This window comes from Magnolia sinica, chromosome 10 (assembly GCF_029962835.1).
Source record: "Magnolia sinica isolate HGM2019 chromosome 10, MsV1, whole genome shotgun sequence".
Taxonomy (NCBI): Eukaryota; Viridiplantae; Streptophyta; class Magnoliopsida; order Magnoliales; family Magnoliaceae; genus Magnolia; species Magnolia sinica.
In genome coordinates, this window is record NC_080582.1 from 73,349,492 (window position 1) to 73,372,644 (window position 23,153).

Consider the following 23,153-nt stretch of genomic DNA (forward strand, 5'->3'; position numbering starts at 1 on the left):
TCCGCGCCCACGTCTGTCACCTCTACATTCGGTGTAGTGAACTCTGCTATAAAATTAGCCACAGCCTGGCCCTTGATTGCAGTTCTCGGACGATATTGGATGTCGAACTCCCCGAGTTCTATCACCCACTTGGTCGGTCGACTTGACACCTCGGGCTTTTGAAGGACTTGCCTGAGGGGGGAGTCAATCAGGAAAATATTAGTATGCGCCTGGAAGTATGGATGCAACCTCTGTGCCGAGAAGAGTAAGCTGGGTGCCAGCTTCTGCATGTTTGGGTACCTGGTCTCGGCGGGTACCATTACTTTGCTCACATAGTATACGGGGTGTTACCTACCCCCCACCTCTCTGATGAGTGCAGAACTGATGCCCGAAGCTGAGATCGCCAGATATAGGAACAGGGCCTCACCCTCTTCTGGCTTGGAAAGCAGGGGTGGTAAGCCCAGATACTATTTTAGTTGCTGGAACTCCTGCTCGCCCTTCGGGGTCCACTCGGCCTTCTTATGACCCTTCAACTATTGGAAGAAGGGGAAACACTTATTCGTGGCTCAGGATATGAATGGACTAAGTGTCGCCACTTGACCGGTGAGGCATTGGATTTCTTTTATGGTCTGAGGTGAGCTCATGTCAAGTACAGCCTTAATCTTCTTGGGATTTGTCTCAATGCCCCTCTAGCTAACTTGAAACTTGAGAAATTTACCGGAGCCAACTCTGAAGGCACATTTAGTAGGGTTCAACTTCATATGGTACTTTCGAAGAATCGAGAAAGTTTCGCCGAGGTCCGCAATGTGGTCGGACGCCTTGACGCTCTTCACTAGTATTTCGTTAACATTAACCTCCATGGTCTGACCAGTTTGCTTGGCAAACATCTGGCTCACAAGCCTTTGATATGTTGCCCTGGCGTTCTTCAGGCCAAAGGGCATGACTCGGTAATAGTAGAGACCTTTATATGTGACGAAGGTCATCTTCTGCCTATCTGGAGGATGCATTACGATTTGATTGTACCTAGAGTAAGCATCTAAGAAGGATATCAGCTTATGTTCGGCTATGCTGTCCACCAGCTGATCGATCTGAGGTAGGGTGAAGCTATCCTTGGGGTAGGTCTTGTTAAGGTCTGAGTAGTCTACATAGACCCACCACTTCCCGTTGGCTTTCTTCAAAAGGATCACGTTTGCGATCCAGTCTGGATAATGTACTTCCTTGATGAATTCGACGCTGAGGTGCTTCGACACTTCATCTGCTATGGCCGAGTACCTTTCGGGGTCGAATGCCCTCTTCTTCTGCTTCGCCGGTCTTGATATAGGTCCACATTCAGCCTATGGACCATAATCTCGGGAGAGATGCCCGACATGTCTTCGTGCGACTAGGCGAAGATGTCCTTGTGCTACTGTAAGAAAACCAGCATCTGAGACCGTTGCTCGGAATTTAGCAACGATCCGAGCAGAACCGATCTGCTTGGGTCGGCTTCTTCGAGTGGGACGGTCACTAATTCCTCCATGGAGGAATCTTCTGTAGGAGCTCTGGAGTCAAGGACGTTGACAGTGAGGGCCTGCTTTACCAAACCCTTTCTCATTGCCACAACATAACATCTTTGGGCTTCGCGCTGATCTCCTCAGATGTATCCAACTCCTCCCTCGGCGGGGAACTTCATCATGAGGTGATAAGTGGACACGACCGCCCCTCATTGCATTAAGGGAAGGTCGGCCCATTATAACATTGTGCACTTATGGCACGTTCACAACAAGGAAGTCGACTAGAAGTGTGACTTGATGTTGCCCTTCCTATGCTGTCACGAGGAGGGAGAGGTTCCCTCGGAGATCACCATATCTCCGGTAAAGCCATGCAGGGGGGTCTTCACAGGTAGGAGGCGTGACCTGTCGATCCCCATTCTCTCAAACGCCTTAGAGTAGATGATGTTGACGGAGCTTTCGGTATCGACCAGGATGCGATAAACCTTGTGGTTAGCTATAGTCATAGCCACTACAAGGGCATTGTCATGTGAATGCTGAATTCCTTGCACATCATCTTCTATTAAGGTTAAACAACAGGGGTTCACTCGGAGTTCTTTCCTCGGCCTTTTGGTCAGGTGGACATAATGCTTGGGGTCTGAGCTCCGAGAGTTTGCGAGCCCTATTTGAATCACTTCCACCAGATAAACTGCCATAGATGGTGCGGATCTCGGCAGGCTCTTCCGCAATCTTGCTTGACTGCTCTTCTCTTCGAGCCGACTTCTCTTCCTTGTCATATCATCATAGATGACCCTTACAGATGAGGGTCTCGATCTTATCCTTGAGATCCACACAGTCGCTCGTATTGTGATCGTGCTCATGATGAAAACGGTAGTACTTGCACTTGTCTCGCTGTCCTACGTTGGCCTTATGCAAACTGGCCACTGCAGGAGTTTTTGATCCCTAATGTCTAATAAGATCTGTCATGGAGATGTGTTGAGGGGGTGTAGGAGCGGAACTTACTCTCAGGCCTCCTACTCGGTCGGCGATAGCGAGAGGCTCGATCGTCTGGCTTCTTGCTGGATGACTGAGGCTCTTCGTTCCTAGTCTCTTTTCCTTGGATGACTACTCGGTAACTTGGACATTCTTACGAGAGTTAGAGAACTCCTTGGCAATGGTCTATTTCTGAGCTCGACTGATGAGCTCGGCTAAATAAGTCGATAGATTCTTCCTAATTGAGAAGATAAACTTTCCCTCCCTGAGTCCACTAAACGTGGTGGAAAGTGCCATCTTGTCATCATAGTCGTCCACTAATAGTGCATCTTCATTAAAGCAGGCGATGAAGTCCTTTAACGACTCCTTGTTCTCCTGCTTAAGGGTGAACAATGAGTAGTCGGCTTTCAACTCTTCTTACTAGAGATGAACTGGGTAAAGAATAATCTGCTGAGCTCTGCAAAGGATCCGATCGAGTTTGGCTTAAGCTGCCGATACCAACTCTGAGTAGACCTGGAGAGGGTTGTCAAGAAAGCCTTGCACACCATTGCGTCCGTGGCCGATTGGATCTACATCTACGAATGGTAAGACTCCACATGTTCTGATGGTCTCTAGACCTAGAGTATTGGATGATTAGAGGCATACTATACCTCTGTGGTACCACCTCATCTATGATTTTTGAGGTGAAGGGAGGCTTGGTCTCTTCCATCATCGCCTAGACTGTAGTCGGGATGGACGCAGACTACTGATTCTTCTACAATGTCTTGATCTGGTCACGAAGTTCCTTAAGTTAAGCCTCTCAAGGATTCTGATTCTCAGCTACTGTCTCTTGGGAGGCCTCCACCACCTCGGGTGCTCTGCCCTGTCTTCTCCTCTCCAGCCGATGATAGAGGTCGGTGGGGGCCAGAACTGAAGTTGTGGACACATTGGATGGCTCCGCATCTCGAGAAGGTTCCAGGACTCGAGCAGACCAATTTTGGGACACTACATTCTATGTAGGGTTGGGAGCTCGTGCGGATTGTGCCTGGGACCCCCTGACTCAAGAGCTGACTTGCTGCGGTCGTTCCTCGGGTGCCGGGGTGGTTTCCACCATGTTAAGAGGTGGCTGCTGGTTTTGTTGTGCTTTCATTTGGCTTTCATTTATCCTTCAGCATTTGGACTTCATTTTGTAATGCCTTGTACTTTCCTCCTCGGCTCCAAGTTCGTTGGGATGACCCTATCAGAGCTGATTCGGTATGTAACAACAAATAAGACTAATGTTGTCCGCTTGGTTCGGGCTCCACTGCTGTAACCTTCTTCTTTCTTCTCGCAATTTCTGATAAAACCTTCTAGCTTTTTGTTTGATTTTCCATAGACGACGCTAAAAAATGTTGAGGTTAAAATCTGAACCACCCTCCACTCAATGATGTCAACCTCAAAATGGACCCTAGTCCTTCATAAAAAGGGTGAGCAAAGGAGACCTTGGCCTTAAACAGGGGACCTTCCGATGCTTAAGTCAGGCCAGGGAATTTGGGTCTAAATTGTGTAATGTAGAGAGAGGGTGCAAGATATTGCGTGCCTGTTGCAATGAGGTCCCCTGGTATTTACACCTGTGGGTAGGGCGAATCGTGTCCATCAATCTCGGCATGATCTACTCAATCAAGCAGATATTGCAATCATGGAGAAACTCCACAATCTTTAGATCGTGTAGCGCATCATGTCTTAATGGAGCATATCTCTAAGCGTGACTTCAGCTACATCCACATTCGGACTGGTTTCCTAGCTCAGTACTCAGAGTGTATCTTCATTCGAGCTCGGACCTCATCTTATCCGAGTTCGTGACTAAGTACCTTCTTCGGATGAAGATGAGGATGAGGACGAGGACGAGAGCTTGGCTCGGCCAACCTTCTTCGCATGAGGATGAGGACGAGAGCTTGGCTCGGCCAACCTTCTTCGGATGAAGATGAGGATGAGGACGAGGACAAGAGCTCATCTTGCTCGGCCTCGGGTCGTAGTCTAGAGGTCCACTCGCACTCGACATGATGTTCTCCTTTTGAGGTCTTATTAATTGGTTCGGATGGCTTGGGCCAACTCTGTTTGACCTTGTCCAAATTTTTCCATAACACTACGTATGTAACTTTTAAGTAATTTCAAGGTGCCTGTGTATCATCCATCACACTTTCCTATAGTATAAAAGATTTTTCTTAATTAAAATTATGATTCCAACTGAATATTCTTTTTAATTTAAATAATAAAGTCAAAGCTTCCCGGCGCGCTGTCCCAATTGAAGGTGTAGCGGTATTTTGTGGAAAATTCAGCAAACTATATTATCTCAGGAATATCATGAAACTTTCAAAATCTCAGTAGTTTTTTACTTTCACGTTCTTATCGAGAATTTATACCGATTTTAATGATATGAATATTTGAACGTATATTAATTTAATTGTGCTCATATTTTAAAATTTTAAAATTATTTTATAATTTATTATAGCAAATTTTCTCGAGAAAAAATCATCTACATCTGAAAATATCCTGAGAAATTCCCATGCCGAGATACCAACGAGAAGGAGATTTATCCCCATATCCAAGTGCCTGTTGAATGCTTCCAAGCAGCAGGAATGGCGGATGGAAGAACTCTTTGATGCTCTGGCATCCAATGAGGGTTGATAAGCAAGCATGGTTGAAATATGGAATCCACTACAGCTAATTCAGTTTCAAGATCAAATTATTTGAGTAGTCACAATTAGAGCTGTCCATGGGCCAGCCACATGAGACTAGACAAAAGCAACTTTTTAATAGGCTTGGCCTGTTAGGCCCACCCACTCAAAGCTAACCCCAGCTTGGCCCACTGACAGCCATTGTCACAATCTCTTATTCATGGACACTTTCTTGTTGAAATAGGTACATATATCGGATGATTAGATAAATAAGTATAACTCTTCATTCGATATGCTACTAAATAATGGATAGTTTAGTTTCACTAAGTGCATGAATGTTTAACCAATTACGAAGGTAATGCAAAAGGAAATATACAACATGTAATGATTACAAATTTCTTTATTTATCCTTGAACATTTAGTTTCGGCACCCACACTTATATGATATAGTCCATTTGGAACTACTAGCCAATTAACTCAACATCCCACAAAATATTGTTACAATCAGCTATACTTATATGATATAGTCGGTTAAACCCTACAAAATCTATAAAAGCAAAAGGGCCTAAAGACTCGTTGATTTGAAATGACTCATGATCTGCAAGTTGGAATTCCAAATGAGAGACCTCAGTTATAAAGAGGGAAGGTTTTAGGCATCCTTTTTGCTTGCGCGCACAAGCGTGTAGTTTTTACTTTTTACTTCGTGTGGTTAATTAATTTTTAAGAGATTCAATGCTTATATGCTAAAATGGAACTAGTTTACACTAAAAAAATGAAGACTAGGTAGTCTCATATTTTTGACGTGGTAGGATCCAATAATTCAGCAAGCCATAAAACATACGTTGAGAGGTCTACAGAAGCAAGAGAGTTGAGAGTACATGTGATGATGTAAATTATGATATTTAAATGCGAGGGGGTAAATGATAAGATGCGAATGCAAATGATAATAAGCCCAATCTTGAGCTTGCTACTTGAGGTGGCTTAGGTGCTTAAGACACTTAGATGTAGTAGACATGTTTTGTGGAGGGTTTTAAGATGGCATTTTAATAATATTAGGGATCACCTTTAGGGTAATAACTGATGTGGAGGCTTGTGATTTATTGAAAGTAGAGAAGTGCCCCGTGATATTCCATCATTAGTTGGGAGGTGAGGCAAAGGGCTTAAAAGAGAGGAGGGTAAAGGGGACCGATGAAATTTTATTTTTGCTTTCTCGAAAGGGTATGGTCGGGCTCAAATAATCGAGCCGAACTTCGTGCGGTTCATGATGGGATTTCTCTTTGCGTGGAGAATGGGCTAAAAAAGATTGAGGTGGAAACAAATTCGAAGATGGTTTTTAATCTTCTTTCCGGCCGGTCGTCCATGTCTTGGAGTTGGAAACCGTGGATTTCTAGGATTGATAAGCTGAAACAAAGAGTGTTTGTGCCCTTAAGACTTATTCAGAGAGAAGGTAATGGGCCAGCAGACAGGATAACCCAAAAAGGGAGTGAAACTCAGTCCTTCACCTTCATCATGCATGCAAATGATCTTCCTATAAGTTATTTGGATGCAAAAATCCCAGAGATCTACCTGTGCATAGTATATGGAGATCTAGGGTTCAGATAACTTACCTAACTGAGATGCCATTGCTGAGAATAATAGAATAATAGATCTTCTATTAGAATACTAGATCTTCAATAGAATACCAGATCTTCCTCTCCTTATACCTGAATTCAGAATTTAGACGGGACTGACGTTTTTGACTTGTGTTGGATCGGGGACCTAGCACTTATTATATAGTTGTGGTGAAGAGAGTTTGAAACCCATCACAACTCTCTTCACACGACTCCACACTTGTTGCATTCTAGGTCAACTCAAGCAACCCTTAAGTATTAGGCTATAACACTCCACCCCTTACGCATCCATACGCAGAGTATCTGTGTAAATCACATTAAAGTGGGGTCCACTGGTTTACACGATCACATAGTCCAATAGTCAGATCAATCTAGGCCGTTGATCAATAAGGCCCACCTTATAGAGTTCTTACATTCTCCTACTTAGGCCACATTGAGCAACGTCAATGATTAATCATGTAGAAATACTTTTGAACACAAGTTTTGATTTTAAGAAAACATCAAAATGGTTAACCAATGAAATTGTTGGACAATATATGTGTAGTGCTATTTAATCTGGTCCATCAAGACTGTCAGTATTTGTTCACACCCCAAGTATAGGGTTGTGATGTAGTAATAATCTCGGTAAGACCGAGGTCGAATCCACAGGGAGTGAACCTTGTACGTAATCTAAAAGTAACTCGAACTAGAACTAAGCGAAGATGTAATGTAAATCAAGGAAATTTAAGAGAATAATGATGAATAACTTTAACTAAAACTTGTAAAATTCAAAGGTGGGAAACTAGGGTTGCCAAGGATCCACTTGTAGAGATCAGGGAGATCTATGCTTGATTCACGAACACAACTAGAATCAGAGTCTTATCTTCATCTAGTTGGAAGATATTTCATTAAAAATCAATCTGAACATCCTTTGATCCAGTTTTCAAGAGATAAGAGGTATGAGAATTAGAATTGATTCCATCACAAAACCATGCCTTTAGTACCCTTTTTCAGTCCAAGCTTCGAAATTCACCTTGTAACATAAACACGATTAAAATAGGACGTTAGACAGCATTACATTCATAAAATCAAGTAATAACTGGGGTCTAATATGCAATATTTGACCCTCAACACAATTTGCAACCAGCATTTTGTAAGTCCCGAGCCAAGTATGCGAAAATAAGTTGACAATAACAGGATAAATTTTTATAAACTCGAGTGATTTTTGAAAAACAATCCAATCATTAGAAATCTAAGATTTATGAATGGTGGGCATTACTTTGTCCTAGGCTTAAGTGCACAGTAAACTTTATAGTCGAGTTCAAAGTATTAATCAATCGATTAGAAAAATTCTAAACATTGAGTTCCATCGGTATATAGTGAAACCTAAACTCATCTCAATCAAAGGCTCAATTCTTTATTTTCATGATAACATTAATAATCACAAGAGCATTCAGGATAACCATAACCTAAACCAATACTTGCCTTACAGTTCAACTTTTCATTCTTCCGGCTTTTGATTTTTCCATTGATGGCTTTCACGCTATATCAACCTTTTAAAGGTAAAGCCAAGAAGGGGAATCGAGCCCTCACCTATAGGGAGCAAACCCATGGTGAAGATCATTCGTCCAACACTTTGTGAAGACAACTGTTTTTTTAGCTAGGTATTATTTTTTTCTTTGAACATGATGGACAACTTCCCCAGGTCGGTTCCTTTCATGTTTAGTGACTATGATGTTAACAATTCAATATCAAACTGAAACTTAATGTGTAAACTAGGTGTGACATGTGAAATCATGACTCAATCAATGTTTAAAACTTCTAATCATAGATTAATAATTAGACTTAACTATGAAATCTAACAGATAATTGAATCCAAGAGTCATAAATTACCAACATTACGTATATTATAATTCTAAATCAAAGATGGCCATCAAAATCACTTCAAATTCACAAAAATTTCCAGAAAAAGTTTAAAAATTATCACAATTTTTGCTCAAGACTGAGAAAACACTGATTAGGAACCTACTCTCCCATCCAACCTAAAATCAACATTGTCCTCAATGTAAAAGAGATAAGCATGCAATGCACGTGAGACAATGGTAGTAAAGGAGAAGTGATGGAAAGATAATACCTGATGATGGAGTTAAGTGGCTTTTTCTCAAAGAGATTTCAGCGTGAAGGCGGCTCAACACAAGAGTTAATCCAAGAAAGCAAACTATCGTAAAACAATGGGAAAGCAAACTAACCTAACGGCATAAAGCCGACTGACCTAAAATGACAAAGGCAAACTACTCTAATCCTATAAAAGCAATAAACCTACCTATACCTCCATCAGACTAGGAGATCAATCGTAGTAAACATGATCATTCAGAGGCATAGACATGTCCTCTGAATCAAATTTCTCAACTAATGGCTTTAATCGATGTCCATTTACTTTAAACTCATTGCCGTTGTCTGGATTCCGAATCTTGACAGCCCCACAAGGATAAACATTGATAATAGTGAAAGGGTCGGTTCAACAAGATTGGAGCTTACCCGGAAAGAGATGTAACCAAGAATCATATAAAAGGACGTTCAGACCTGGCATGAATGATTTTCGAAGAATATGTTGGTCATGAAACGCCTTCATCCTGTCCTTGTAGATTCTTGAGTTCTCAGATTTCTCCAATTTCATTCAACTGAAGTTTGCGTAGCAAGCCATCATTGTGTAGATTGAAATTCAGATTTTTGATAACCCAGTAGGCTCTATGTTCCAACTCCACAGGCAAGTGACAAGTCTTCTCATAGACAAATCTAAAGGGAGACATTATAATAGGGGTCTTAAATGTAGTACGGTAAACCCATAAGGCATCGGCTAATCGGATTGACCAATCCTTATGGTCACGGTTAACCGTTATCTCCAAGATATGTTTGATCTCCCCATTGGAAATCTCAGCTTGCCCACTTGTTTAGGGGTGGTATGGGGTGCTCACCTTATGAGAGATACTATATTTCTTCATTAAACTCTCGAATGGTCTATTACAAAAGTGTGAGCCCCCATCACTAATGATGGCTCGAGGCATTCCGAACTGGGAAAGGATGTTCTCTTTTAAGAAGTTAATGACCGTGCGATGGTCATTATTTTGGCATGGAATCGCTTCAACCCATTTAGTGACATAGTCTAGGTCGAGCAAAATTTATAGATTTTCAAAAGATTGGGGGAATGGGCCCATGTAATCGATGCCCCAGCAATCAAATGCCTCTATGATAAGGATGAGGCTCAAGGACATCATATTTTGACCAGACAATGCTCTCAAATTTTAACAACGCTCACAAGCCTTGCAAAACTCATGAGTGTCCCTAAACATAGTAGGCCAGTAAAAGCCACACTGCAGAATCTTGGCCATGGTTTTTTTAGTAGAAAAGTGACCACCATAGGCCTGTGAGTGACATAAGGAGATGACACTCTGACGCTCATCGTCTGATACACATCTCCTTAAGATTTGGTCTGGCAATATTTAAACAAATATGGATTGTCCTAAGAAAAATTACACACTTAGGTGAAAATTTTCTTCTTATCTTGTGCAATCCAATGTGTCGGTATGAAACTGTGGCAAGATAATTAGCAATATCAGCGAACCAAGGTGAATGGGAGACTCTGAACAATTGTTCGTCAGGGAACATGTCATTGATATGTCCGTCTCAAGGGAATTAAAGGGATTAAGGTGAGAAAGATGGTTAGCCATTACATTCTTTACTCCCCCTTTATCTTTAATTTCTAAATCAAATTCTTAAAGTAGAAGGATTCATCTTATCAGGCAGGGCTAAGCATCATTCTTAGTAATAAGATACTTGAGCACCGCATGATCTCTGCAAATGATGATCTTGGATCCAATCAAGTAGGACATAAATTTGTCCAAAGCGAACACTACGACTAAGAGTTCCTTTTCCATATTAGAGTAGTTCACTTGGGCAAGATTTAGAGTCTTACTCGCGTAATGAATAATATAGGGTTTCTTATCTTTTCTCTGGCTTAAAACCACCTCAAGAGCATAATCAGACGCGTCGCACATAGGTTCAAAAGGCAGGCTCCAGTCGAGTGGCTGTATGATAGGTGCACTGGTCAACATGCCTTTAAGCTTAGTGAAAGCTTCCTGGCATTGTTCAGTCCACTCATATGTTGTATTCTTTTGAAGTAGATTACATAAAGGGCGAGAGATGAGACTAAAGTCCCTTATGTATCATCTGTAAAACCCGGCGTGTCCGAAAAAGGATCGCATGTCCCGTATGTTCTTGGGTGGAGGTAGGTTAGAGATAAGATCAATTTTGGCCTTATCTACCTCGATTCCTTTGGACGAGATGATATGTCTAAGGACAATTTCCTTATGAACCATGAAATAACACTTCTTCCAATTAAGTACCAATTTCTTTTCTTCACATCTTTTCAGCACACATTTAAAACTCTCTAAGCACTCGCTGAAAGATGGACCGAAGATAGAGAAATTGTCTATGAAGACCTCTAGATATTGCCCCATCATATCAGAAAAGATACTCATCATACATCACTGAAAAGTGGTAGGAGCATTACATAGTCCGAATGACATCCTTCGGTAAGCAAAGATGCCATAGGGACATGTAAATGTAGTCTTTTCTTGATCTTCAGGAGCTATCTCTATCTGATTGTAGCCCGAATACCCATCAAGGAAACAGTAATAGGAATGATCAGCTAGCTTTTGCAAGATCTGATCAATGAAGGCGAAGGAAAGTGGTCCTTCCTCGTGATAGTATTCAACTTCCTGTAGTCAATGCACATTCTCCAACCAGTAGTAACTCTAGTTGGCCCGAGTTCATTATTGGTATTGGATATGATGGTGATTCTGGACTTCTTAGGAACCACCTGAGTTGGACTCATCCACTGACTATCTGATATAGGGTATATGATACACATATCCAATAGTTTAAGAACCTCGGCCTTAACCACTTCTTTCATGTTTGGATTTAGTATACATTGTGAGGTCTTCACATTATCCTCAAGATAAATACTATGAGTACAAATCGAGGGGTCGATTCCCTTGAGGTCCGCAATTGTCCATCCAAGGGCTCCCTTATGCTTAATGAGAGTAGATATGAGCATACTCTCATGTTCTTTCTCCAGGTGGGAAGAGATCACCACTAGCATGTCTCATCTTAACCTAATAAACATATTTCAAATTAGAGGGTAAAATTTTTAGGTCAACCTTCGGTGCCTTGACGTTAGACAGCAGAGGCACTTCTTTGGTTTGGGGTAATTCTTCAAATTATGGCCTCCACCGGTTAACTTTATGTACTAGCACAGTACCAAGTATGGCAACCATCTTCCGAATCATGTCATCATCAAAATCATGGGAGTGGGCCAGACACGTCTCTAGAGGGTCAGAGGATAAGGTTAAAGGTGTCCTATCTTCCGCGAAAGAGTCAATTATGTTAATGTTGTGGAAATCATCATCATCATCTAACCTTCTACCTGTATTAAAAAATATGTTTAACTCCAATGTCATATTCCTAAAAGACATACTCATGACACCATTCCTGCAATTGATAATTGTGTTTAAAGTGACAAGGAATGGGTGACCAAGAATAACGGGAATCTGAGTGCTCATATTACTGATGGTTTTGGTATCCAGGACGATAAAATCTACAGGGTAGTAGAATCTATCAACCTGGACCAACACATCCTCAATTATCCCTCTCGGTACACGAAAAAAGTGATCAACAAGTTGTAATGTGGTGATGGTGGGTTTCAATTCACCAAATTCTAACTACTTGTACACCGAGTAGGGAATCAGATTGACGCTCACTCCTAAGTCAAGAAGTACATGCTCAATTCAGTAGTTCCCGATTACACAAGATACGGTTGGGCTACCAGGATCTTTGAATTTCTGTGGCACATCTTGCTTTAGGATGACACTCACTTTCTCAGTCAAGAAGATTTTCTTTTGAATATTTTGCCATCTTTTGGTCATACACAAGTCTTTCAGGAATTTAACATATGAAGGTATTTGTTTCACGACATCAAGTAGAGGAATGCTGACTTTCACTTGTTTCAACACCTCTAGAATATCCTGAGAGTTAGAGAGAGGTTTTGGTGCCACCAACCGTTGGGGAAATGGAGCAACTGGCTTCCCTTGATGTTCCGGGTCCAATTCTTGTGGAGCAGTGCTAGATCTATCATCGTTATCCTCTTCCAGGTCCTTAGGCTTTTCAGCCCTTACCGGAATAAATTTTTCAATTATCTTCCCACTCCTAAGAGTGATGGTAGACTTAGCTTGCTCCATCTGATTTGAAGAGCTTGGATCACTTATCTCATATTGTGGTTTAGGATTAGGGAAAGGTTGAGCAGGAAGCATCTCCTTTCCCCCAATTGTTAATTGCGACTCTATTCTTTGAATAGATGTCGTAAGTGACCCCAAAGCTACCCTAATGTCCTAGTTGAGTAGCTCTTGGCCTCGAATATGTTTTTGAACCGGATCCTCTTGAGGTTTCACTTGATTTGGAATTTGATTGAAGAAACCTTGAGGGGTAGCCATTTGTTCATTCCTCTAACTAAAGTTTGGATGATTTCTCCAACTAGAATTTTCATGTACTGGAGGTAGGTCCACTGAAAGGTCTCTGGTAATTGTTCACGACATTGGATTCCTCATTCAGTAACCCTCGAAAGGTAGTTATTGTTGGACAATTTTCAATTGTGTGAATGTTGCCATCACAAATACCGCAAACAGTTTCATTAACCATATCCTTCTTTAATTCCATGGCCTCGAATTTTCTTATGAGATTAGTCACTTTAGAATTGATATCATCGTCCTCTTTCAGGAGCTACATTCAACTCCTCTCCTTGGATTGAGTCGGCCTAGACATGATGCTTGATTTGTGGTATGTGCCCTATGATTGCGCGTTTTCAGTAAGTCTATCCAAGTAGTCCCACACATCATCGACATTTTTATTCATGAATTCCCCATTGCACATCATCTCAACCAATTGTCGCATGGAAGATGTCAGTCCATCATAGAAAAAGTGTGTAATGCGCCACGTTTCAAAACCATGCTGTGGGCAGTAACTGACAAGATCCTTTTACCTTTCCCAACATTGGAAGAATGTTTCATCCTCCTTTTAGGCAAAGTTCATGATGTTAGATCCTGCAAAATAACACAAACCAAATTAGTTTCTAAAGATAGAAAGTCTAGAAATAGCAAGAAATCCTAAAATAGAAGGTAAACTAGTTTCTAAAAAGGGAAAAAATTCCTAAAAGGAAATAGAAAATTTCTAAAACAAGTTAGGAAAGTTCTAAACCTAAATTAGAAAACAATTTAGTTTCTAAAAACAGAAGAGAACCTTAGAAAAAAGTTTCTAAAGAGAGAAATAAAACCTAAACCTAAAAATAAAAAGGAAGAAAAATTAGAAAGAGATTACTAATTTAGAAAGTCTATGTCAGGGTCTTACAAAACAAGAAAGTTAGGTTAGTTTTTAGAAATCAAATAAAAAAACCTAAATCTAGAAAAACCTTAATCTTAACCTAATTTTAGAAAAACGTAATCGACAATCCTCGACAATGGCGCCAAAAACTTGTTCTCACCCCAAGTATAGGGTTGTGATGTAGTAATAATTTCGGTAAGACCGAGGTCGAATCCACATGGACTGAACCTTGTACGTAATCTGAAAGTAACTCAAATTAGAACTAGGTGAAGATGTAATCTAAATCAAGGAAATTTAAGGAAATAATGATGAATAACTTTCACTAAAATTAGTAAAATTCAAAGGTGGGAAACTAGGGTTTCTAAGGATCCACTTGTAGAGATCAGGGAGATCTATGCTTGATTCACGAACACAACTAAAATTAGAGTCCTATCTTCGTCTAGTTAGAAGATATTTCATTAAGAACCAATCTGAACATCCTTTAATCCAGTTTTCAAGAGATGAGAGGTATGAGAATTAGAATTAATTCCATCACAAAACCATGCCTTTAGTACCCTTTTTCAGTCCAAGCTTCGAAATTCACCTTGCAATATAAACACAATTAAAATAGGATGTTAAACAGCATCATGTTCATAAAATCAGGTAATAACTAGGGTGTAACATGCAATATTTGACCCTCAACAGTATCGAACCGCGTTAGTCATCACAACATTTAATTTAGGTGAAGTGTGGCTAAGCACGGTCATAAGTACTTTCAATCTTGATGACATAAATCAGGAACTAGAAAATGTGGTATAAGGATTACACACTTAGTGTGATGATATGTGCCTATCCTTAAAAGGTTCTGAAGCTTTTTACATGTCTCCAACGAGACATGACCGTAGTTCTACTTACTCAAAATTTTGTGCATATATATAGAGAAGCAGAAATAAATCTTTATATCAAAATCATCAAAACTGTATAAAGTGAGATCTCTAAATGTTTGTGAAAATCAAAGTACGCTAACTCCCACAAACTAAAAACATCTGTGGGATCAATGACTACCATGGATGTCACATGCTCCTGAAATGGCATGATAGGGAGCCATTTAGTGAGCGGATATGTAATCATTTGCTTAGTGTCGATGAATTCCACAGACACTTGATGATTTTGAACTCTTTCCTTTGCAACAAGATATTTGACATCGATATGTCTTGACTTTAATGAATGCTTGTTATTACTAGAGAAGGAAATAACAATTGAATTATCGCAAAATATTCTTAATGGTTTCGGGATATGCTCCAGTACCGGCAAATCTGAGAAGAAACTCTGTAACCATAGTGGCTGATTAGATGCCTCGTGGCAAGTAATAAATTTAGCTTCCATAGTGGATGAGGTTGTGGTAGATCGTTTCACGCTTTTCCGTGATACAACTCCTCCAACCATCATGAAGATGTATCCTAAGTTAGACTTCTTAGTGCTAACGCAGCTTGCGAAGTCTACGTCTAAATATCCGATCAACTCTAACTAATCAAATCTTCTGTATGTGAGTACGAAGTCTTTCGTTCTCTATAGATACCATAATATTTTCTTTGAGTTATCCAATGTTGCATTCCTGGATTAGATAGGTATCTTCCTAACATTCCAACAACAAAGACAATATCCGGTTACATATAGACTTGAGCATACATGATGCTCCCTACTACTGATGCGTAAGAAAATTCCTTCATTCGATTTTTTTTCAAATCATTCTTTCGAACTGAAATAGGCCAAATTTGTCGCCCTTCACAATGAGTGACTATCCGGAAGCATAATTTTGGATGTCATACCTTTCGAGTACCCTGGTAATATAGGGCCTCTGTGACAGGCTGAGCAGTTCAAGTGATCTGTCACAACGAATCTCAATGCCAATGACATACGAGGCGTCACCAAGATCTTTCATTTTAAATATTTGAGATAAGAATTTCTTGGTGTTGCTCAATATTCTTATATCACTACTAGCCAACAGAATGTCATTAACATACAAAATCATTATAACGAACTTACTCCCACTGATTTTAATATAGATACATTCATCTGCAGTATTTTCTACAAAACCATACAAGGAAATTACTTCATAAAACTTTAGGTACCACTGTCGCGATGCCTGTTTCAACCCATAGATGAATTTCTTTAGTTTGCAAACCAAATGTTCTGAGCCATTAGTTACAAAACCTTCGGGTTGCAACATGTATACATTCTCATTCAGAGTCCCATTGAGAAATGTAGTCTTCACATCCATCTGATGTAACTCTAAGTCCATATGAGCTACAAAAGTCATTATAATCATAAATGAGTCTTTCTTAGATACTGGTGAGAAAGTCTCCTTAAAGTCAATGCCCCCACGTTAGATAAAATCCTTAGCAACAAGTCTAACTTTATATCTTTCGACATTACCCTTGGAGTCTTACTTGGTTTTAAATATCTATTTACAACCAATCAACCTTATTCCAGTGGGTAACTCAATAAGATCTCATACTTTATTGTCCCTCATGGATTTTACCTTATCTTTCATGGCATCAAACCAACGCGAAGGATCAGCTAGCACTTTGTTTGACTTGTGTAAAGGATTTAGGATACTTTTTCATTCCTATGTTAAAATCTTGCTCCTGTACGTACACGATGTAATCGTCTCGATTTACATGCCTTCTCTCTCAGATCTTCTTAGTGGTTCATCTTGTTGGGTGTGATTTTGATTTTCCTCATCAGTGGTTTGTACATGAGGTTCTACGTGGTGTTCTGCAGTGACTGTAGGATCAATTGTATCATTAATATCTACGTGATCTTGAGTGACTATGACTGGAGTCATAGTCCTTTGTTTCTCAAATACAAAGTTTCTAATATTCGTGCTCCCACTGTTTTCAGTGTCCTTAATGAATCTAGCATTCGCAGTCTCAACAATCCTAATAGAGTGGGAAGGACAGTAGAATCGATAGCCTTTCGATCTTTCTGAATATCCAATGAAGAAACAACTTACAGTTCTAGGATCAAGCTTCTTTTCATGTGGGTTCTAAATTTTGGCCTCAGCAGGATAACCCCAAACATATAGATATGGAGACTTGGTTTTCTCCCATTCCACAACTCAAAAGGGGTTTTGCTTACTGCTTTGTTGGGGACTCTGTTAAGTATATGAGCTGTGGTTTTGATTGCATCACCCCATAAAGATTCTGGTAATGTCAAATTGATAACCATGCTTCGCATCATATCCATAAGGGTACGATTGTGTCTTTCAGCCACACCATTCTACTTTGGAGTACCCGATATAGTGTACTGGGCGATAATGCCATAATCCTGTAGATATTTATTGAATGGCCTTAGATTGCGACCTAATTCGTTATATTTGCCATAGTATTCACCACTACGGTCAGATCTGACAACTTTAAACCTTTTATTGAGTTGATTTTCAACTTTAGCCTTATAGATTTTAAAAGCATCCAGGGCATCTGATTTCTCACTGATAAGGTAGAGGTACCCGAAACGAGAGTAGTCATCTATAAAGGTAATAAAATATTTGTGTCCATTCCATGAAACCATAGGGAATGGTCCACAAATGTCTGTACATATCACCTCTAAGAGACTTAGCTCCTGGTTGCACCTTTCTTTCTAGTTCTGGTCTGTTTTCCTTTTATGCAATCAATGCATACTTTATAGTCGAAGAAGTCAAAGAAATACAGAATTCCTTCTTGTATAAGTCTGTCCAATCTCTCACGAGATATATGATATAGACGCCTGTGCCACAACATGGAGGAATTTTCATAATCTGGCCTTCGCTTGGATCCTACTTTATTTCCATGTAAGGCATTAACATTATAGACGTGAGAGGTAATCAAGTCTAATTGGTATAAGTTGTTTATTATAGAGCCGGTTCCAACTTTAATCGAATTAAAGTAAATGCTAAAGCTTTTATTTTCAAATTGAAATTAATATCCCAACTTATCCAAACAAGAAATTAAAACTAAATTACTTCTTATATACGGCACATAAAATTTATCTATTAAATCCAAAGAATAACCAGACTCTAACTTAAGCCTATAGACTCCAATTGCCTTCATGTCTACCTTGACACCATTGCCTATGTATACTGAGCACTCTGCATTATTTGGTGGCCTGACTATAGTAATTCCTGCATAGAAGTACAAATGTGAATCGTTGTTCCCGAATCTATCCACCACAAATCCACCGATACATCAGTTAGATTAGATTCAAAATAGACAAGAACAATATTATTACCTTTCTTTATGAGCCAATTCTTATACTTTTCGCATTCTTTCTTTTTATGGTCCGCCGTTTTGCAGAAGAAACAACCATTGCCTTTAGCCCATTTGCGGTTCAATCCTTTTCTTGGTTGATTCTCATGGTTTCCCGATGGAGGACCAAAGGATCAATTATTGGAACTTTGGTTTCTTTTCCTTTTATCTTTATACCCATGCCCATGCACGTATCCTGAGGTCACCATATTAACATTTTAAACTTTGACCATCTGCCTGATCCTGTCTTCTTTTTAGACGCACTAAGTGATTAGTTCATCTAATGTCCACATGTCCTTCAAAGTGTTATAGTTTTAAAGGAACGTGCCGAATTGAGGAGGTAGGTTGTTCATGATCAAATGAACTAGTTGATCATCAGTGAGTACAAGGCCTAAGAATCGATCTTAGAAATAACCTCGATCTACTCTACAATATATTCACGGATATTTTCTTTTTCGTCGTAGGATGAGCGAGTCAATTTATTTAAAAGAATGTCCACCTCAAACTTATCAGCTTTCTTGAATCGTTTTCCCATTTCAGTCAAAAAAGCTCTGACCTTATCTACTTTAGGCATGACACCTTTCATAGATTCAGAAATTGAGTACTTTATAACTTTTAGGCATGTATCATTAGATCTAAACCATGCCTCCCAATGATTATAGTCTGATTTAGTGGCATCATCAGATGGTTTTGGCGGTTCTAGTGTTATCAGGGCAAGATGTAATTGTAAGCAGCCTAAGACAACTTCAATGGAGTCCTTCCATGGAGCATAATTAGATCCATTTAGGGTAGGGACTTGATGTGTATCAGTTGGAATTGAGACTGAAATAGAAGATATATGCATACTCACATTAATTCATTATTTCACAAAGTAATTTCGTGAATGTAAACAAATATCAGGCAAAGATAATTAATTCAGTTGCTAAGGGAGGCATTAATTGAATTATCCAGGTAGCTGATGGGCTCAACCATCACATCACATCATCATCATTTCTCCTGTGGGAGGTAATGATAACATGTCAGTGATCCTCCTGAACATGAAGCTAAGTGATGTTAATTATGTAAAACCGAGGCACTCAACACCTGTGGGTGAGATGAGTCTTTCAGTTTTACATCATTAGCACCATTTACTTCACTCGTTCACGTGACCGCTAAACGGTAATCGTCCGTGTTTTCGTTACCGTATGCATGAAAACATGAATGCAACTGTATGCAATCTTCCTTATCCCAATGTTACAAGTCTGCACTTATAAAATTTTCATCAATTGAGGTCATTATGGTGGCTAACACAACTGAATCCACACTACAAATATAGACTTAGGATCATGATTATAATCCTGCCTCTCAATGGATTATAACTTAATTAGTCCGATGTGACCCATAAGTTAGTTGGTATTGACCCTTTTGGAAAATAAGGGAACCTAAAAGTGAAACATACAGATAGGTTTCACACCATATATTCCAATGGTCCATATCAACTCCTTAGGATGGGTAATGGGCCAATAATAGGGTTGAATCAGGACTCTATATTGTCAGGTCAATATAAATGAGTTAATCAAATCTAATTCATAGCATTTACATGGTAGATGGGGAATATTGACCTTTAACAACTAGATGAGTAGATTCATTTCATGGGTGTCTACAACATGGATGGATCAACCCATATACTGCATATTTGACAAATATAGGTTATTATCTTTATTACCTATCTAGATAATGAACTAGATTGAGTGCTCATTGTGAACCGTTCATATGGATCAGAAGTGGGCCTGGATATGATCTGAATTGAATGTCAACCGTATGGTCCAAAGAAATGGGCCTAACTAACATCCATGCTAAAGATCTACTGATGAGGCTCACTGATGACAGGAGGAAACTGATCTAATGTCCCAGGGTATATGTAATGGGCCTAGTTCAGGTGTTAGGCCCAATGAGGTGGATCCAGTTCATGAAATGGGCCCTGAATGTATTTCAGGCCCAACTGAAGGCGGATCCCGAATAGATGCAAATCGGATCCACGTCTCGGGTCCTGAAAGTGGACCTATCAGATTGTAATCAGGTCCACTAGCCCGACATCATAAGAGTCGGTTTTTTACCGACTCTGGGTAGAAGACCCATTGCTGTAGAGGAGTCTGTCGAAGGCATGGTCGGCACCGATCTCCTCCGATCGTGCCAATGGCTGTCGGAGCCAAAGAGCATGGAGTCGGTGATCAAAGGGAGAGAAGATAGGCAGAAGGATTCCTTCACATGCTCAGTCAGTGACAAAAGAGGGTTTCCACAAGATGGATGCCTAAAACACGACCAAGGTGCGACTATTCCTACCACTTACAATGCTCCTATCTCTAAATTTTGGGAATCAAAATCCCTAATAGATGATCGGATTTGGGAATTGAATCCTGAAATTCCCAATATCTGGATTTTGGGTTTCGAAATCAAAAATCCCTAATACTGATCTGGGATCGAAAATACCGGTTTGTCTGAAATTCGTAATTAGGGATTTGGAATTTGGAAACCCTAATGTAAACTGGATATGGGGTTGCAGATTAAAATCCCAATTCTAACATGGGAGTTGAATTATGAAAGCCCTAATTTTGATATGGGATTTGAATTTTGAAAGCCCTAATTCTGTGTTTAGGGTTTTGAAAAATCCCTAATTACTCCTATGGGATTCGAAAAAAAATTCCTAATTAACATCTAGATTTGGGGATTTGAATTTGAAATCCCTAATACTGGATGTGGGAATGAAAATCCCTAATCTGATTCAAAATTCAAAATTCCAATTTGCCTGATTTGGGTATTCAAAAATCTGATTATGAATTTGAATATCTAATGGATGAATCTGAATCTGATCATCCATGCCTTTGCACAGTATTTTTGATACCAACTGTAAGATTATTTGGATGCGAAAATCCCAGAGATCTACCTGTGCATAGGACACGGAGATCTAGGGTTCAGATGGCTTACCTTTTTTAAAAAAAGTAAAAAGGACAAGCAACAATTCAGAATAAATTGTGCTTATTGGGCTTAGTTACCTTCTACAGCCATGATGGGAAACTTTCACACAGACAACTCTGTTTTCAAAATCAGAATGTTGTCACTGTTTGCATATAGCCATTCTTCATCGCGAATCAAGTCACCTCCTATAAGAACCAGCCCATGTTTTTCACCTACGCCTTTTTTATTGGATTTCAATGGATGAGATGCTAAGGCACTAACTCCAATATCACAACCATCAATCTCATCAACATCTCAAATGCACCCATTCACTAAAATACCGGCCCACCCCATCTTTTGGGCTGTTTTTAGTTCCCCCCTACCAGGGTGCACCTCATGCTTCCTCAGCCATCTAGTCTCAGGAAGCTCTACCGACACATTGTCCTCAAACACCTAGAGGGTGATAATGGAGCATGAGTACACTCACAAGAAGCTCTCTTACTGACACATTGTCCTCAAACACCTTAAGGGTGATGGGGCCTGAGAACACTCAACACTGTCCATAGATTTTAAAGATTGACTAAAGATCTTGCAGCTCCCCACTGGTAAAAAAAAGCGTGTGTTTGCATCAAAAAGTTCTGTAGTTGCTAAGGCAGCCATATCCCTGCAGCAAGGGCTAGCAAGGCCGGATAGCTCAATTTTGCCCATCTTCATTACATGGAGGACTTGGATCTCCTACGACCACCTCATCTACCACAGGCTTCTTGCTTCCCATTTTTTGAAATTTATTTTCCCGAATCTTTGATGCAAAACTAGTCCGCAGCCTGAACTGATTGGTACGCTTCCTGATAGCCCCTAAGCCTGTCCTATCAAGAACCAGGAGGCCTCTCACCTCCTGAGGGAGGGCCGCAAAAGAGGAGATAAGGGTAGATTCTTAAGACGTCATTGCTGAGAATAATAGAATAATAGATGGCTTACCTAATTGAGACGTCATTGCTGAGAATAATAGAATAATAGATGGCTTACCTAATTGAGACGTCATTGTTGAGAATAATAGAATAACAGATCTTCTATTAGAATACCAGATCTTCCTTTCCTTACACCTGAATTCAGAATTTAGATGGGACTGACGTTTCTGACTTGTGTGTTGGATTGGGGACCTAACACTTGTTATATAGTTGTGGTGAAGAGAGTTTGAAACCCATCACAACTCTCTTCACACGGCTCCACACTTGTTGTATCCTAGTTCAACTCTAACAACCCTTCCGTATCAGGCAATAGCACTCCACCCCTTACGCATCCATACGCAGAGTATCTGCGTAAATCACACTAAAGTGGGGTCCACTAGTTTACACGATCACACAGTCCAATAGTCAGATCAATCCAGATCGTTGATCAATAAGGCCCACCTTATAGAGTTCTTACACTTCCCTCGCAGGTCCGGGGGTTGATATTCCTGGACAAGGTGGGTCTGGGCGTAATTAGGACTATTCCTTTGGGCCATTAGGTAGGATTTTTTTTTTGTAGATTGGTAGTCGTTTCGTCAGTCCCATATGATAGGCGTCCCCCAGGTTATTAGCTCCGGGGTAGCCCGAAATGTCTAGCAGTGTGTATAGCCTCCTTTCTTCTAAGGAAATAAAAATTTCGTTAAAAAAAAATCTACTGGTGTTCACTTCGCTTCTCGAGGTGATACCTGTAGTTGTCCATATCAGAGCCACATGAGGGTGGTAGTTGGAGTGCCTCCCTCTATGTGATTAGCTTTAGTTTTGAATTTTTGGTGTGGCTCGTCCTTAATTAATCTCCAAGGAATCTAGCAAGGATTTGTACTGTCTTTTATGATATGCTGGATCAGGGCTCATA

The 23,153-nt window shown here is 40.1% G+C and overlaps 1 pseudogene; it reads right to left on the reverse strand.

Annotated features, from left to right (window-relative positions):
- Window positions 1-21,378: 21,378 nt before the first annotated feature.
- Window positions 21,379-21,953, reverse strand: LOC131257537 (putative 4-hydroxy-4-methyl-2-oxoglutarate aldolase 3; annotated as a pseudogene).
- Window positions 21,954-23,153: the final 1,200 nt, after the last annotated feature.